Below are 18804 nucleotides of genomic sequence, written 5' to 3'. Positions count from 1 at the left end.
ATGGATTTACAAATATAACATTAATTATGTCTATGATGAAAATGTATTATAAGAAAATACTTTTTTTTTTTTTACTATTGAAAGGCGAACAGTCTCAGAATCTTATTCACAACTCTGGAGCTCCCTCTTCTGTCTATTTCAGATATAGTTATTCATTTTGATTTATAAGTAAATAATTTATCCAGCATTTGATGCCGTATTTTACATCAACAAACCTTATGTTTGACAGATCAGATTAGTTGGAGATCTGTGCATAGAACAAATGCAATCTGCAGCGAGAACTTCATCATTCCTGGTCAAATGTTGATGGAGATTGCTGGCACTTTTTATCCTCCATAAAATTAACAAATTGGCCAATGTGGTTTTTATACAGGCTATAAGCTTTTGTATTTATACAAAATGTCAGCTAAATACACAAGCCAATCTAATTTGAATCAGGCAAAAATATTCTACTGTGGCTAATCAAGTCAAACGATTTAGTCATCAGATTTTGGGCCTGATTCAGCATGAATTGCAAGTCGGCAATCGCACGCACCCCGCCGCTGCGAAAATATGCTAATGAATGCATACGCGCTGCTACCGCACCATAATATGAGGTCGCCCAGGACTTCATAAAGACACCACCTTACCTTCACTCACATCAGTAATAATGTGCAAGATTGTGAAAACATAGGTACAATCGAGAACCATCGGACTAAGAAGCAGAATAGTGGTTGACCTGACCCTACTGCAGGAATTGCTAAACTTCCTGCACGCAGTGAGTACTCAGGCTGCGTATGGGTTGTGGATAATGTATGCATGCCCCTGCAACGGCTTTCGAACGCACTGACATGCCTGTGTTCGCACGACCACCCCCCATCACCACCCACAAATGGCACTTCCTGTCAATCAATGAATACTGGTTCTGAATACTGCCTGCGATCGGCATTCCCGATTGCAGCACCTGGTTCGTGTATGTGCACTGCGTCTTTTATGCATACGCAGATCGCGAACATCGGACGACTGTGTGCGACTTAGCACTTGTAATCCGTGCTGAATCAGGTCCACAGTGTGTTAAGGCCACACAACCAACATTGTTATTGTAATCGGATCATCCAAAAACTATATTGGACGCATTTAACCAATCAAATTGTTTTATGTGGCATACCTAGAAACAGGTAGATTTGTTGAACAATGTTATACATTCAGCTTCTCTTTGGCGCGGTTTGTTTCAGAGGTATCTTTTGTTTAAGGTTTTTAGTGGATAGCCAGACTAATAGGGGTATTCAATATGGGTGCGATAACATCGTTTTTTGCGTTAATATCGCACTTTTTAATGTTTTTGCGTTAATATCACTTGTTTTAGTTTTACACCGTATTCAATTTCAAAGACATCGCGGTTTTCAAAAGTCTTTGATAAAAAACGGTGATAACTTTTCACCATTGAATAGGTGTCGAAAAAAAGTGCAGAATTGGGGTTGAGGGGTGCAGGATTAAAAAAAGTAGCCTGCACCCCTGAGATTGACATTTAAAAAAGAACTGTGTCAAAAAAAGTTTTTAAAAAAAATAGGGACACCCCAAAAAATGTATTTAAAAATTGGGGTGCAAGAAAAAAATGGGAAAAAATTGTTAAACAATAGGGAAATAGGTTCAGGGTTATTCTGCATGTATGCGGCAGACGTTTTCTAGAATAGAATTATAGCGGCAGGTGCACAAATGCAGAATTTTTAAAAACTTACTTTAGGGACATCAAAATATGCTAGTACCCATTTTCATGTACCCCAAATTTGATGGGACCACTTAAAAACACGAAAAAATTAACCTAAGTGCTCTTCTGCATCACTTCTTCAATGTCGGGAAAAAAACACCTGCTGCGGCTATTTAAAGCCCCGACTTTCAATTAAAGGCTAAAACGGGGGTACCCATAGTGTTCCCCCATGTTTTCACAACTTTAGGGGGGTCTTACAATTATTTTAAGGAAAAATTCGTAACTTTACGCAAATCCAACTTCGGAGTTTCCCGTTTTCGTTAATTTGATATTGAATACGGGGATAAGCGGGAGCGCGCACCATACCTTTACGCAGAAAAAAACTCCGATATGAAACTTTGGCCCTCATTCAGAGCCGCACGTTAACAACAGTACGCTCGTTGCGTTCCGATGTTGACTAACCGCGCATGCGTCGGTGTTACACTGCGCATGTGCGTACGGCAGATTGCGAGTTTTTTTTCTCTCGTTCCTAAAATAGCGTACAGGAAGTGACATGTCAAATGTGATTGACAGAACTGGGCGTTTTTGGGTGTTGACGGGGGTGGAGATGAAAAAACGCAGGCGTGGCGAGACGTTTTTGGGGCGTACATACATTAGCAGATGCGAACGTCAAATGTGTTCGGACCGTCTCATACGTCACTGGAACATCCGCTTTCCCTTCAAAATGCTCGCACAGCTTAGGGTCAGGATTACTCGACCACATTGGCGATGGCCTTCTCCTCCGTCCCGGGACTCAACGATGGTGCTGCGATTAATCGCGGCTGGTCAGTAAAGTAATTAGTGTTGGATTGAAAACCGGCTTGGTATGTGTTTGGAAAGCAGTTTATTGGGATAGCACAAAAGCGTACGCAGGTGGAAATCAGAGCTGCTAATGTCATGATTACACAATCAATTAGCGTACATTTTTGGTGTTTTATTTTGGACACAATTTGTTGGTTATGGCCTATTGTAACAATAATGTCATCATGTTTTAATTAACTCCCCTTTTTTTTGGTTTACTGTGGAATTTGCATCGCTATGTGATTTTTTAAACGTTCCTTAAAGAGGCCTTTTTTTTTTTTTAAGAGGGTCAATTTTTGCCTTTAGGGCCAGGATTAAATGTAACCCATTTGTACAATAATGTCCCAATACAATCTCTGTTTTTTGTTTTAAATTTATTGTTTAAACACAAACAAATTGGCCTAATATTTTGTTGCCTTTTTTTGTGGCAAAGATATTTGTTAAAAAAAAAAAAAAAACCATAACTGCTAACATAAACGTAAATACAAAATTTAAAAACATTTCACAAGAAAGGAGAGGGAAGTTTTGACCAGAAAGGAATATGAGCCAAGCACAGAAGGAGTGTGGGAAAAGTCGCCATTGCTGTCACCGTTTTCTCGCCCGTTTGGCTGGGTGAGGGTGGGCGCCAGACCGGGTCCGGGATGCCATCGGGCTGGCCTGTCCAGAGGCAGATGTTGTGGCCTCTGGACTAGGCACAGGGCTAGGCACATTTGGAGGATTGGCTGATGTTGTGCCAGAGGTGGAGGATCCGGATGTTCCGGCAGGAAGGGAGGTCGGCTCCACCATGTGCTGGCGAACGAGCTGCTCCAGGGCATCGGCGATGCGGATGTTGGCCCTGGTATTTTCCGCCAGGGCCTGACCAATGGTCACGTTGGCCGCAGCATTTTGCTCCAGGGCCTCAGCCACCCGTATCAGACTGGCGTCCATCCTCTGCAGAATCTCCGTATGGCAATCCGATTTAAAATTGAGTTCTGTGAGGAGGCCCACTGCCTGCGAGGGGGCACGCCCTGGACTGGCTTCTGCAGGGTCCGCAGCCGGATGTACTGGTTCCTCCCCTGCAGAGCCAGCAGAAATTCTGCGGCCAAGGCTCCCCTCTGGAGCAGACTCATCCGCCTCTGTCTCTGTTAGGAAAATTGCGAAAAGACTCACATTAGAATCTACATATTGGCACAATAGCATTTCAGAGTTGGTGACATCACAAGACTTACCTTGGCCAACATGAGGAGCCGCAAAGTCTGGCATGTCCGTATCCATGTTGGACACGCCAAACACCTCCACAGCCTGCACACACCCCTGTGCCAGCTCTTCTAAGTCTGTCAACTCCAATGACACAGGGGTGGGACCCCCACCTGTCCCCCTTGCATGCCTAGCCCTGTCGGCAAGTTTTTGCTTGAGACGATATTTGAAGTCTGCCCATCTGTGGAATGAAATTGGACCCATTATCCTTTTTTTTACAATGGGGTTTGTTTATAGGATGGGAAAGTGCTTACTTACCGCCGTTTGACATCCCGGGCTAGACGGACATAATCACCCACCCTATTGACAGCAACGGCGACCTCCTCCCACATTCTCCACTTCTGGCTTTGGCTCATATTCCTGGCTGCCTGGGGCAGGATGTCAACGCACTTCTGGATCAAAACCTCCATCTCCTTGCTTGTGAAATGTGGCTGCCTTTTTTTTTTCGCAGCTTTGGCGGGTTGACTGGGGCCAGCAGTCTCTTCCATGTCATCCTCCTCACCTATTTGGGTAAATATGCAGATTTAGCCACTTCACAACTTGACCAATATATTTGTTTTAAAATAATCATTGAGACAAAATGCATGAAGGCCTTACCGCCGGATTTTTGGCCATTGTTTCCCTGGTCTGAAGCCATGTCTCTGCTTCCAGAATGAAATCAACCAGAAATTCAATGTGATTTCGTGACGTATTTATACATGCGTCCTTTGTTTGCGGCCGCATCATTGATTGTGCGTCCCTATGATTCATCCTTAATTTGTGCGGGAAAATAAACACTATTTATGGCTTGGTGTGTGTGGAGTCGAGGTTGGGTTGTTGGATTGTTGGCGGTTAAGTTGTTTGGATTTGGTTGTTTGCGGTTGGAGGATTTGGCAGAGTTGGTTTTTTGTTTGGTTTTGCTACAGTTGTTTTGGTTTTCCGTTCGCATTTTTTTGCTTTTTTCCCCATTCTTTCCTGATTTGGTAAGTTTAGTGCAGTCTAATTTGTGGCCAATTGGTGTCTACTTCTGTTTTTTGGTTAGCTATTTTTTTTTAACACTAATTTCATCTTTTTTAGTTTGTTTTGGCTTTCGGACCCAAAGACCTTTTTTTTGGAAATCTTATATATTCGAGTTGGGTAAGTCCATTTTTTTTCTTGCATTTGCGAACTAATTACCGCATTTTTGACTGTTGGTGTAGTGACTTGCATTTGCGAACTAATTACCGCATTTTTGACTGTTGGTGTAGTGACTTGCATTTGCGAACTAATTACCGCATTTTTGACTGTTGGTGTAGTGACTTGCATTTGCGAACTAATTACCGCATTTTTGACTGTTGGTGTAGTGACTTGCATTTGCGAACTAATTAACGCATTTTTGACTGTTGGTGTAGTGACTTGCATTTGCGAATTAATTACCGCATTTTTGACTGTTGGTGTAGTGACTTGCATTTGCGAACTAATTACCGCATTTTTGACTGTTGGTGTAGTGACTTGCATTTGCGAACTAATTAACGCATTTTTGGCGGCTTATTCATCATGTAAACCAGTTTTGCTTTTCCCTTTTCCATTTTTGGGGTCCATTTGAACCCTATTTGACGTACGGTGTGCAATGTCATTTTCATCGATGGCCAAATGTGTGTTTCGCCTATTTTATGTGTTGGCTTGCAACAATTTGAAAAACAAAAATTCACCCTCTAAATTTTTGATGTCTCATTTTTGGCTTTTTTACAGTTTATACGTATCATGACAATACCCCGGCATGTAAGCAGCTATGGATGGTATCAGAAAGCTAAGTTGTTTTTTGTTACTTTTGGGGTGGCTCAAAAGCCTTACATTGTAAACTTTGAATTTCAGGTAGATCTGGGGCGAATTGTTCTGGCCCTGCTCCCGGAAGACGACCAACCTCAAACTCGTCCCAGGCGTAGGCATCGTAGGCATGCAAGGCCCCAGATATTTCGAACACGTGTCACCCTTTTTGGAATGCCCGATGATGAGGTTTTAAGATGCTACCGTCTACCTCCCAAAATCATCATAGACACTCTCTCATTAATAGAAAGTGATCTTGAGCGGCAAATTGACAGTCCAACAGCAATACCACCACTGACGCAATTTATGGCGGTGTTACATTTCTGTGCCTCAGGATCGTTTCAAACAACGGTGGGAATAGTGGCGGGCATCTCCCAATCCTCCTTTTCCCGTATCCTGAGGGCAGTGATGGAGGCACTTTTCAAGCACCTCCATCATTTTATTAAAATGCCTTTGGATATGGGTGCCCTTAGTGTGGCCAAGGCCAATTTTTACCAAATAGCTGGCTTCCCACACATCATAGGGGTTGTGGATGGTACTCACATACCACTTCAGCCTCCAGCACGGCTGGAGGCAATATTTAGAAACCGTAAACACTATCACTCCCTGAATGTAATGGTGGTATGTGATGCCTCCCTCCAGATCCTGTCCCTGAATGCTAAATTACCCGGAAGTGCTCATGACTCCTTCGTCATCCGGCAATCAGGGATATGGCAGAAATTAACCAACCTACAAGCTGGTGATGCGTGGCTTCTGGGTAAGTGGAGACCTTTAGTACATAACAATGTTAAGCTTGATACACAGTGTTCCTGATGTGGTCTATTTTTGTTCACAGGAGACAGTGGATACCCTTGCATGTCCTGGCTGCTCATTCCTTATTTGGCTCCCACACCAGGGCCACAAAGTGCGTATAATTCCGCACTTACAGCCACCAGGCAAGTGGTGGAGCGCTGTATCGGCCTTTTAAAAGGCCGATTCAGATGCCTCCACCGCTCTGGTGGCGAGCTCATGTATGTGCCGGATATGGTGTCTAAAATTGTGGTCCTGTGTGGGATATTTCACAACATTGCCATAAGGAGTGGTGTCCCAATGCAGCCAGAGGATGCCTTACCTGAGGATGGCCCCCCCGAGGTTGGTCGAAGGTCAGTATGTGGGGGGGCCATACGCGATGATGTGGTGGCCAGATTTTTTAGGTAAGTTTGAACAAAACTCCAGTGTTTATACCTAATGTGTTTGTGTTTGTTTGCGAACATCTAATTTTTTTTTTTTTTTCTCACCATCTTCTGTTTGTTCACATAATCTTTGGCACTCCAACGCTCACTACTTCCTGCTACCCTTACCAAACCTGGATCTGGTCCTTTTGGGCATATATTCTGGAACCCATATCGCAACGCCATGTTTGTGGAATCATGTTGGCATGGTCCTTCGTCAACCAGTTCTTGATTTTTTGTTTTTATTTAAATATTTCTTGGTATGTGTTGTATTTGAATTTATCACTGTGTTCTTTTTTTGGGAGTGACCACTTTGTTTTCTCTGTTATGTTGTGAATAAATGTTTGGAGAGTGAAATGGTCTTCCTTTTTTGGGACGTTAACAGCAAGTGTAACCAGGTTAACACAAGTTACATTTGACTAAGGGGTAAACCAGTACTGACGCCAGTTGAGCTAAACTGAAATATGTTTTCAGCTTCCCAACCCACACCAAAAGGAAGCCTGGCCCAACCTTGGGATTTGTAAGATTGGCCTAAGCAGCTTGCGCACCAACTAGGAACCTGGAAAATGTAGAAATATGTAATTGACACTACACCCAAAAAGGGAAATGACATTGTTACTGTTATGTGTTTCTTGTGTCTGTTTGACATACAAAGACAAAACACAATCTAACTTTTAAAAAAGGGAAATCCTTGCAGGAACAGTCTACTTATGTCATGCTAAACTATCTTGGTTTTGGTTTTTAAAAATGAGCCACAACGTATATTTGTCTTATTAAATTTATTTGGAAAATATAACAAAAATAAAAAAACTACTGCCGAAGGAGGCCAGACAGCCGGTCGAGGGCCACCAGAATGCCGATGACATGTTGGCGCATCTGCCCCACACAATCCGCCACCTCTTGCCGACGCCTCTGTTCCTCTGTGGGTGAGAAAAGTGTGTGGGTTAATACAACAATAGGGAATCCACATTAAAAAAAAAAAACACAACCAAATCACTCCTAAACCCAAACCAAAAAAAAAAAAGGGGGGGCTGGCAAAAATACAAGGCCTAGGTACAAATTCCCACAGGTATGATATGTGTATGTTGAAATCACCAGGAAGAGGTAAAGGCAAACCTTCAAAATCACCAAAAGTCAAGCCACAAAAACACGAAGAAAGGCACGACAGATGATTACATACAAACAGTTTGTGCTTTAAAAAAAAAAAAAAAAATACATACCAGGAGACAAAACGGGAGCTCCGGAAATACCTCCATGATCCTCCTCGGAGGATCCGTCATTACCCAAAGAATGGGGAGGAGTTATGATGGACTCCGGGGAGGGGGTAATTGGAAGAGGGGTGGGTGGAGGAGAGGGGGAATTGGGACGGAGGGGAAGGAGGCCCGACATTTCCGGGAGAGGGTCTGGGAAGGATGGGGAGGAGTGGGGAATAGGGGAAAGATTTGGGGTGGAGTGTTGGCTGGGGGTTGGGGATAGTGGCCGGGAACGCCGTCTGGACGGACGGTGACGGCGGAGTCTTGGCTGTCCCCCTAAAATATGACAAAGAAATTGCGGTTAGTTTATGGACAAATCCGGGCAACAAAACTAAAAAAAAAAAAAAAAACAACAAATAAGCCAAATAGCAGTAGAATGAATAAATCAGAAATAGAGGGGAAACATGCACACGCAGATATGAGTACAAATAATAAATAGGACAGACAGGAAAACATGCACACGCAGATATGAGTACAAATAATAAATAGAACAGACAGGAAAACATGCACACGCAGATATGAGTACAAATAATAAATAGAACAGACAGGAAAACATGCACACGCAGATATGAGTACAAATAATAAATAGAACAGACAGGAAAACATGCACACGCAGATATGAGTACAAATAATAAATAGAACAGACAGGAAAACATGCACACGCAGTTTGCCCCACAAACACAAACATTAAAACCACAATACATAACACTTACTTGCCAGGATCTGCATGCGAAAGCATGCCAGCAAGCGGGGCGTTCGCCGTTGCAGGTCGGACCACCTGCGCTCCAGCTGCCCGATGTTGCGGCGTGAGCCGAAGGACCGCAGGCGGGACCGTGCCTCCGCATACGCCGAGCGCTTTTGCCGGTTGGTCATGGGTTGAGGTTGGCTGGTGATCCGGCGATCCATGACCTCCGTAAGCACCAGCAGCTCGCGCCTGGTGAATGCGGAGGCTCTCATGATGGCAATGGTGTTTTTCTTAAAAATCATTTTTGATAAAGTGTGTAAAAATTTTCTGATTGGCTAATGTATTTTGGAAATTAACAGGAGCAATTTTATTGGTTAGTGTATGAGTCATGTGTTCGACAGGGCCAGAAATCTCTGGAGAGTTATGATAGGCTTGATGCAGTGACATGCGTAAGCAAATTTAAATAAAGAAATTAACCCAGGGAAATATGCGGGGATCCACAGCAATAGTACAATTGTTTAATTGTGGTTCACATGTTTTTTGAACAATAAAAGCGAATGTTTCATCCGTACGTATTCTGCGGGTAAACACAAACACGGACAAGAGTAAAGTTTCTTGCATTGTGTTGAAAAAAACAAACAATTAAGCTAATTGATACATTGATTGGCATGATACGATTGCTGGAGGTAGGCAGAATAAAGGAGCAGGTAATCGACATCTGACAAGGCCACTTCCTGTTTATACTTGTGCGTGCGTTCCTTTCAAGCCATTTCGGGGATGTACGCTCGCTATTTCGTACGCTCGTTAGTTAGAGGAGGGGTCGTCAGAGTTTTGGGAGGAATTTTAGATGCGAACGAAAATACGAGCGAGCCATTGAATTTAAATATTTTTGTACGTACGCCTAACGTACGTGCGCCCGCTTGCGAGTGGGTCTGAATGAGGGCCTTTAACTTCGCCAGGGAAGTTAACCTTTCATATTGAATACCCCTCTTTGTCTCCAATCTGAAAATTGGGTACAGCGCTGCAGTGTCTGTCTGCAGCTTGTTCATAATGTCACTGTCAGGAATGGTGAAATGTATCTTTCGACATCTGTTTTAACATTTGGCCACCAGAAGGAACGTGCTAACAATTCTTGAGTGTTAAATACTCCTAAATTTCCAGAGGTTTGGAATTATGGACTAAGTTGAATACTTCTTCTTGTACTTACTTAGGCACATGAAGGCGATGCAGTAGCCATTATGATATGTTAAATTAACATCTGTAGGGGGAATCTCTGAAGAAAGTGTCAGTGTCATAACCATTTTTCAAAAGAAAGAGTAAATCTGTAGAAACCAGTGACGTGTGGTGAGGTAAATGGCTGGGGAGGCACATATGTATAAAAAGCAAAACTCTGGAGCATGACAGGGAGTAGGTTAGGGGAGGGAGAATAACAGGGGAGGCTCTGTCTCCTCTGCCTACCCTGACCGCATGTCCCTGGTAGAAACTATGGCCCCTAAAAAGTTGTGCTCACGTTGAGTTGTTTTTCGAGAATTAGCTTCTTGATGGGGTCAGAAAACATTATCGAGAGTGCATCTGTTTTGCCATTTCTGGATCCAGGTTTGTAAAAAATTATGAAGTTAAAATGAGAAAAGAATAAAGTCCGTCTGGCCTGTCTAGGGGACAATTAATTAGCAGTGTAGCAGAATTTCTGTGATCAGTGAGAACTGTCACTGGATGGACAGCATCCATTCCAAAAAAGCACACTTGATGGCCAGTAAGTCCTTGTTTCCAATATCATAGTTTGTTTCCACTGAGATCATCTGGCAAGAAAGGTAGGAACACGGATGCAACAGCATCTTCTCATTGATACATTGAGAGAGAATTGATCCCACTGTGGAATCAGAGGCATCAACTTCGACAACAAAGGGTAGTTCAGGATTTGGAGAAATCAAAATTGGTTCTGACGTGAAAAGAATTTTAGGTCGACTAAAAGCTTCTGGTGTTTCACGTGACCATTCAAAAGGAACGCCTTTTTTGATAAGTTGCGTAATAGGAGCAATTATTCCAGAACATTTTTTATGAATTTCTGGTAGAAATTTGCAAAGCCAATAAACCGCTGTACTTCCTTTTCAGTCGTAGGTACCTGCCAATTAACAACTGCATCAATCTTACTGGGATCCATTCTCAGACCATCAGGGTAAATTATATAATCTAAGAATTATATTCAAACTTGCTTAAATTCACATTTTTCCAATTTAATATAGAGTTGGTTATTCTAAAGATTTTAAAATACAGTACAGACATGTTTGCGATGTTTCTTTAGATTGTCAGAAAAAATCTGAATTTTATCCAGATTGGTGACAATTTATTTATCTACTAGATCTCTTTATACATCATTGATGAAATACTGGAAGGTAGCAGGGGCTTTACAATAACTCAAAAGGTCTGACTAAAGACTGAAAATGTCCATACCTTGTCCTAAAGGTGGTCCTCCATTCTTCCCCAGGTTGAATACGAACAAGATTGCATGCCCCATGTAAATCAAGCTTCATGAAGATTTTTGCCTTCATTAACAATTAAGGAATTAAGTGGAGTGGATAACAGTTCTTTATCGTAATCTTTTTAAGTTCTCTATAGTTAAAACAGAGGCGTAGAGCAGAGTCTTTCTTTTCAACAAAGAATAAAGCTACACCCGCAGGAGAAGTAGAATGGCAAATGCTGTCCTTTTTTAAGTTTCCATCCATACATTCCCACAGGACTTTGAACTCTGGTTCGGACAAGAGTAAATCCGCACAAATGGTGATGATCCTGGTAACAGCTCAATGGGTCAGACATAGTGGCAATGGCATGGGTGTAACTAAGGGGTACAGCTGCTACGGGGCCCAGAGCTGGAGGGGGGCCCATCTTCCTTGTCAAAGTTACATGTGTTATATACATTTTTCACAATTGGGTGGTACATAGGGGCCCTTACAAACTTTTTCTATGCGGCCTTCAAATAACTAGTTACGCCGCTAGGCAATGGGAAAGTCAGATATATATTTATCACATGCATCCCAAAATTCCCTATATTGCAGTGGCAATTTTTCCAAATCTTTAGAAGAGAGTTTAGTAACCTGCTTGACAATACTCAGAGGAGAAGGATAAAGTTTAATTATCCCAGTTCACAGACGGATTATGAGTAGACAGCCAGGAGATTCCCAAATCAAGGAAAATTCAGGTGAAGCTATCAAATGAAAACTTATATTTTCATAATATCCTAGTTCTATAGCCATTTGGAGCTGGATGGTTTCATGAGTTACTGGCCCAGAAGACAAGGTTGATCCATCTACAGTCTCCATATCTACAAAAAAGGAGCTTGTTTACTTCTTGACTCAATATGGTTTTCCTGTGCAAAGATGATATCCATGAATTTGCCACCAGCACCAAAATCGAGCATGGCCAGACTGGCAATTAGAAGAGACCCATAAGAAAGTGTTATTGGAAAAACAAAATGCGATTGTTAAGGCAGTGGGTCTTCATTTCCGTGACTTAGGGGTTTTATTGGTATTGAGATGGAATTTAATTAACTAGACTCAGGTATGAAATCCAGTTATCTAAAGTTTGTCATGGCAATGGTTTGATGGATCTTATTTGGGCAACTGAATACAAAATGTCCTTGACCATTACAATATGAAAAAAGATTCTCATCACAACCATCATCATTAAAGCTGAGTAGTTTCCTAATGACATCAACTTGCATTGGTTCAGGTGAGTCATTACAACTGTCTAATGGTGGGGCATTCTGTAGGACTATAAAACTAACACATACAGTCAGGTGCATAAATATTGGGACATTGACAGAATTTTCATATTTTGGCCTCTATTCACAACCACAATGGCTTTGAAATGAAACAAACAAGATGTACTTTAACTGCAGACTTTCAGATTTAATTTGAGGGTAATTACATTCAAATCAGGTGAACGGTGTAGGAATTACAACGGTTTTTATATGTGCCTCCCACTTTTTAAGGTGCCAAAAGTAATGGGACTATCAACTCAAAAGCTATTTCATGGACAGGTGTGGGCTATTCCCTCGTTATTTCATTATCAATTAAGCAGGTAAAAGGTCTGGAGTTGATTCTAGGTGTGACATTTGCATTTGGAATCAGTTGCTGTCGACTCTCAATATGAGATCCAAAGAGCTGTCACTATCAGTGAAGCAAGCCATCATTAGGCTGAAAAATAAAAAACAAACCCATCAGAGAGATAGCAAAAACATTAGGTGTGGCCAAATCAATTGTTTGGAACATTCTTAAAAAGAAAGAACGCACCGGAGAGCTCAGCAACACCAAAAGACCCAGAAGACCGCGGAAAACAACTGTGGTGGATGACAAAAGAATTATTTCCCTGGTGAAGAAAAACCCCTTCACAACAGTTGGCCAAATCAAGAACACTCTCCAGGAGGTAGGTGTATTTGTGTCAAAGTCAACAATCAAGAGAAGACTTCACAAGAGTGAATATAGAGAGTTCACCACAAGATGTAAACCATTGGTGAGCCACAAAAACAGGAAGACCAGATTAGAGTTTGCCAAATAACATCTAAAAAAGCCACTACAGTTCTGGAACAACATCCTATGGACAGATGAGAAAAAGATCAACTTGTACCAGAGTGATGGGAAGAGAAGAGTATGGAGAAGGAAAGGAACTGCCCATGATCCAAAACATACCACCTCATCAGTGAAGCATGGTGGTGGTAGTGTCATGGCGTGGGCATGTATGGCTGCCAATGGAACTGGTTCCCTTGTATTTATTGATGATGTGACTGCTGACAAAAGCAGCAGAATGAATTCTGAAGTGTTTCGGGCAATATTATATGCTCATATTCAGTCAAATGCTTCAGAACTCATTGGACGGCGCTTCACAGTGCAGATGGACAATGATCCGAAGCATACTGCAAAAGCAACCAAAGAGTTTTTTAAGGCTAAAAAGTGGAATGTTATGCAATGGCCAAGTCAATCCCCAGACCTGAATCCAATTGAGCATGCATTTCACTTGATGAAGACAAAACTGAAGGGAAAATGCCCCAAGAACAAGCAGGAACTGAAGACATTTGCAGTAGAGGCCTGGCAGAGCATCACCAGGGATGAAACCCAGCGTCTGGTGATGTCTATGCGTTCCAGACTTCAGGCTGTAATTGCCGGCAAAGGATTTGCAACAAAGTATTAAAAAGTGAAAGTTAGGTTTAGGATTGTTTAGTTTGTCCCATTACTTTTGCCCCCTTAAAAAGTGGGAGGCACATATAGAAACCATTGTAATTCCTACACCGTTCACCTCATTTGGATGTAATTACCCTCAAATTAAATCTGAAAGTCTGCAGTTAAAGCACATGTTGTTTGCTTCATTTCAAAGCCATTGTGGTGGTGAATAGAGGCCAAAATATGAAATTTCTGTCAATGTCCCAATATTTATGCACCTGATTGTATGTTGGCCACTCCAAAAGCTCTTATGCTCTAGTTATTCCTTTCACTTAAGGGTAAATTTACTAAGATTCGAGATGGTCATGATTTTCAAGGAGATTAATCTAGCTGGAACTCGACAAAATTTGGGTGATTTAATCCCTTGTTTTTTACCAAATTTACCAACAGGCAATTTGAGGCTAAACGAGTTGGCTGATGGTGAAGCAGAACGAGATATCCCCCAAAAGTCTAACCAGCCGCTTGCCAACCAGTCCTGGTTCTTAAATTTAAAGGGAAAAAAATGTGTAGGGTTCCACTGTAAATTTACGAACCAGCACCAGGCAGCAGGGACAGAGCTGGTTTTAATATACAGAGGAAAAAAATGGCGTGAGGTTCCCCATATATTTAAAACCAGCCCTGGACCCTTTCTAGCGGGGGACTGATGCCACAACCAGGGGAGCCCTTTTACCGGGCCCCCCAGCCGCAGCATCAGCCCTGACCGCTAGTCAGCCCAGGCCAAGGATCTCTGGGGTGTTGACTATCCCTCCAATAAAGGGGTACCACTCTCCAGGGCACCCCTGGCCTAGGCTGACAGCCCAGGGCTATCCACGGCACCCTAGGGCGGTGGGTGCCAGGTTGATAGTGTATGTGTAATGTAAAAGAAATGGTTAAATATTGTCTTTAGTTGTGGAACAACACGTCCCAGCAAGCCTCCCCCGCATGCTGGTATTTGGAGACCCACAAATACCAGGATGCGGGGGAATTGTAGTTCCACAACCAAAGCAGTACGTAAAAAACACAACATACACCGTCACAGTATAATTTTATTATAACATACATGCACACTCACACTCACTATTACACTCACTATCACACATACTCCCCTAGTATCCGAAGTAATCCATAGGGGTACCTATAAAAAAAATCCATACTCTTCTTTCCTATGTGGAAACTCATAGCTTTTCTTAGTCCGTTTGGATTCGGAAACACCTGTTTTTTTGTTTTAACCCTTTGGATGCCTACATGGAGAAGAGGACGTGAACTACGCATAGGAGAGGTGAGTATGAGTTCCACAACTAAAGACAATATTTAACCATTTCTTTTACCTTACGCATACACTATCAACCCGGCACCCACCGCCCTAGGGTGCCGGGGATAGCCCCGGGCTATCAGCCTAGGCCAGGGGTGCCCTGGAGAGGGATACCCCTTTAATGGACGTGTACTCAACTCCCCAGGGATCCCTGGCCTGGGCTGACTAGGGGTCAGGGCTGATGCTGCACCTGGGGGGCCCAGTTAAAGGGCTCCCCTGGCTGTGGCATCAGTCCCCCGCTAGAAAGGGTCCAGGGCTGGTTTTAAATATAGGGGTAACTCACGCAAATTTTTTTATCCCTATATTTAAAACCAGCTCTGTCCCTGCTGCCTGGTGCTGGTTCTTAAATTTACAGTGGAACCATACACATTTTTTTCCTGTAATTTTAAGAATCAGGACTGGCTGGCAAGTCCGGGGCTGGTTAGTGTTTTTGGGGGGAACCTCACATATTTTTTTTTACAAATTAACCCTATTTTAACCATTTACACAAAGAAACATACACAAATCACAATGATTTGTGTATGTTTCTGACCATCTCGCAGCTCAGGGGGTTGAGAGTTTGAAAAGTGATTTTGACAGAGAGTTTGCTCCTATCTCACCCGAGCTTGTCATCCCGATTCTCGGTAAATTTGAGAGATGTAAGTTTTAGGTGAAAAGTACTTCCGATTTGGTCCGATGGTGATTTGATTCAAGATTGTTATCTCACCCGAGTTATACGAGTGAGATGAGAGAAATCTCTCTCTAACTCACCCGACTTTGCCTTTAGTAAATTTGCAAACAGGAAAAAAATGAATACATCACCCGAGATGGTCAGCTTGACCTATCTCGATTCTTAGTAAATTTACCTTAGACTTTGATCAATCTGAATACACATCAGTGGTGTCTACTCTGGCCAGTTCATCTTTTACTTGTTCAGAAAGACCAGAACAAAACTGGCTTTTTTGGGCAGAAGCATTCCTTGTGGTGTCTACAATCAAACATCGGAATTCAGTAGTATACTCAGCCACAGAGTATGTCTTTGGAGCAGTCCATGGAGTTTAGCTTTAGCGGTGGCATATTGGTTAGTATCATCAAAAATTTGACCCACAACAGAAGTAAAAGAGTCCATATCTTGCAGGATATCGCTGTCGTGTGCAACATAAAGAGAGAACCAGGCAAAGGCTTCTCCAGTTAAAATGTTAATGATGAAGAAGACTTCATGTTATCATTAATTACCTATGCAGGTTGCTTCTAAAAATAAATGTAGAACTTATTTAGGAAACCTCTATATTAGTGACGATCATTGCTCAATTTTGAAGGTTATTTAATGGAAATTTGAGCAGCAACAGCATCTATACTTTAAATATTTCACAATTTAGCTATTTGGTCCTTAGTTACCTTATCTTAATCTGAAAAATGCAAGCAAACTCTTGCAACTCCTTTCATTGGTTCTTTAGAGTATTTTGCAGATATTTTCCTGCAGACTCCGTTTTTCAGCCAGATTATTCTGTAACGGTCTGGAGACTAAATTGGACTCCGGTGACAGGAAGGAAGGTGGGACACTAGAGGATAGTGCAATAAAGAATGGTCAACAGCAGGTGGGTCCGATACACAGTGAAGCACATATGGAAAAGTGTTCAGGCAGAGGTGTAGGTGTGGACAATCTGAGGTTGGTACACAAATAGTAAATAATAGGATGCAGCAACAGAAACTAGGGCAAGGAAGACAGGAACAGGTAAGGCTTACATAGGAAGTCTAGGTGGCTGAGCTAGAGCGTGCTGGAACATTAGTAGAACAGTTAAACTGAGCTAGAACCCAGAGTGAAGGAAGGGAGCTGTCCAACAGCCAGTACAGCTCAGTCAGCAGAGTAGCAGTTTCCAGAGGCTGAAGCTCAGAGTTTGAATACTGACTGTGCTCCAATACAAACTGGAAATCTACAGGATATGCTGTGATGACAGTTAAAATCCTCACCACCATATTACAAGATCACAAGTGCATTATCCCGAATTAGAAGAAATGGGATAGCCAAAGCCAACATGGATGAACTTTTATATCACAACGCTACAGACAATTATCATGTCTGTGTAAGATTAAGCACACACAGACACAAATATTGCAGTCATCTGTGGCACAGACACATTGGACAGATACACAGACATGATGGGGCCTACCCAATTAGGTGCGAGGTTACCAAAAATCTTGCATCCAATTGGGTGCAGGGTTTTGATTTATTTTTCCTAAAAGCCATTTTTTATGGAAACATTGGGCATAATTTAGTTGCACCATCATAGTACACGTCACCTGGCTGGTTTATACACTGAAGTGCTCGCAGTACTTGCGGTAGGGTATGGTCAGCCGCAAGCGCTGCAATCGCATCCGATTGTACTCGATGGTTGCATACACTTCCTGGAGATGACGTCCGCAAGTGGGTGTCTTTAGACTGACTGGTGGGCGTCTGCATACACAAAGCAATCGCATGCCGAGACATAGTGGGTGTGCTAATGCCTTGCTGTGCGATCGCCTGCCCTGCTAAATTTGCATACGCATCGGCGAGCAGGTCTGAATCAGGTCCAAAATTACTTGTGTGTTTTGTTTTTGGTATTGATAATAGATTTCATTAAAAATAATCAAAAACAGGTAAACTGTAAGTCATTTGTATTTTTTTTTTCATTATTTCCTACATTACTAGAACATAAGTGTCATTTCTAGTCATTAACAGTCAATTTTAGAAATTAACACCTCAAAACTTTCAATATTTTTATTTTTGATCAATATTGTCCAAAGGCTGCAGGGAGCTGGCTGTCTAAACTCAGTGACAAACACACGGCAGTTTAATATTAGATATGACATCTATAGAATACAATAAAAATAAATAGAAGCTTGGCCCTTTGGTGTAATGCACAGAAATTAAATGATGGCAGATTTAGAGGCCAGTAGATACTAATGATGTTGAAAAGACTCAAGAATAGATAGAGGCCTTATTATTATTTATATGGTAACACAAGTGTTCAGCAGCGCCTTACAGAGTACATAAACAAATAGGTTGACCAGTGACTTACAGTACAATACAGGACAAGGACAAGGATAATATATATTGCTACATTAGCGACCATAATACCCAGATAAGCAACAGAGCATAAGCAACCAAGTCTTAGTAAGAAGTAGATAAAATTAATGCAAGGAGAAACAAGAGGGTAGAGGGCCCTGCTCGCAAGAGCTTACATTCTAAAGGGGAGGGGCAGACAAACAGGTGTGACACAGATTGGGCAGACAGGGAGAAAGGAGCATGTAGCAGCAAGTTAAGATGAGAGCTGGAAGGCTTTGATGAAGTAGTGGGTCTTGAGACCCCGTTTCAAGGATTGTAGAGAGGTGGGGTCTGATGTGAAAGGGAGAGAGTTCCAAAGGTGGGGAGCAGCATGGGCAAAATCTTGGCATGAGAGGTGGCGCACATTTGTTGAATGAAGAGGGCAAACAGGAGAGTGAAAGAGATGAGGTCAGAGATGTAAATGGGAGATGAATGGGTGAGGGCTTTGTAAGCGAGTGTGAATTGGGTTCTGAAGGGGAAGGGGAGCCAGTGGAAGGCTTGTAGAAGAGGGGAGGCAGATGTAGAGCGTTTGGAGAGGA

The sequence above is a fragment of the Taudactylus pleione genome, unplaced genomic scaffold (assembly GCF_031769625.1).
Source record: "Taudactylus pleione unplaced genomic scaffold, aTauple2 ptg000198l, whole genome shotgun sequence".
Taxonomy (NCBI): Eukaryota; Metazoa; Chordata; class Amphibia; order Anura; family Myobatrachidae; genus Taudactylus; species Taudactylus pleione.
Note: the sequence above shows the minus strand (reverse complement) of the source record.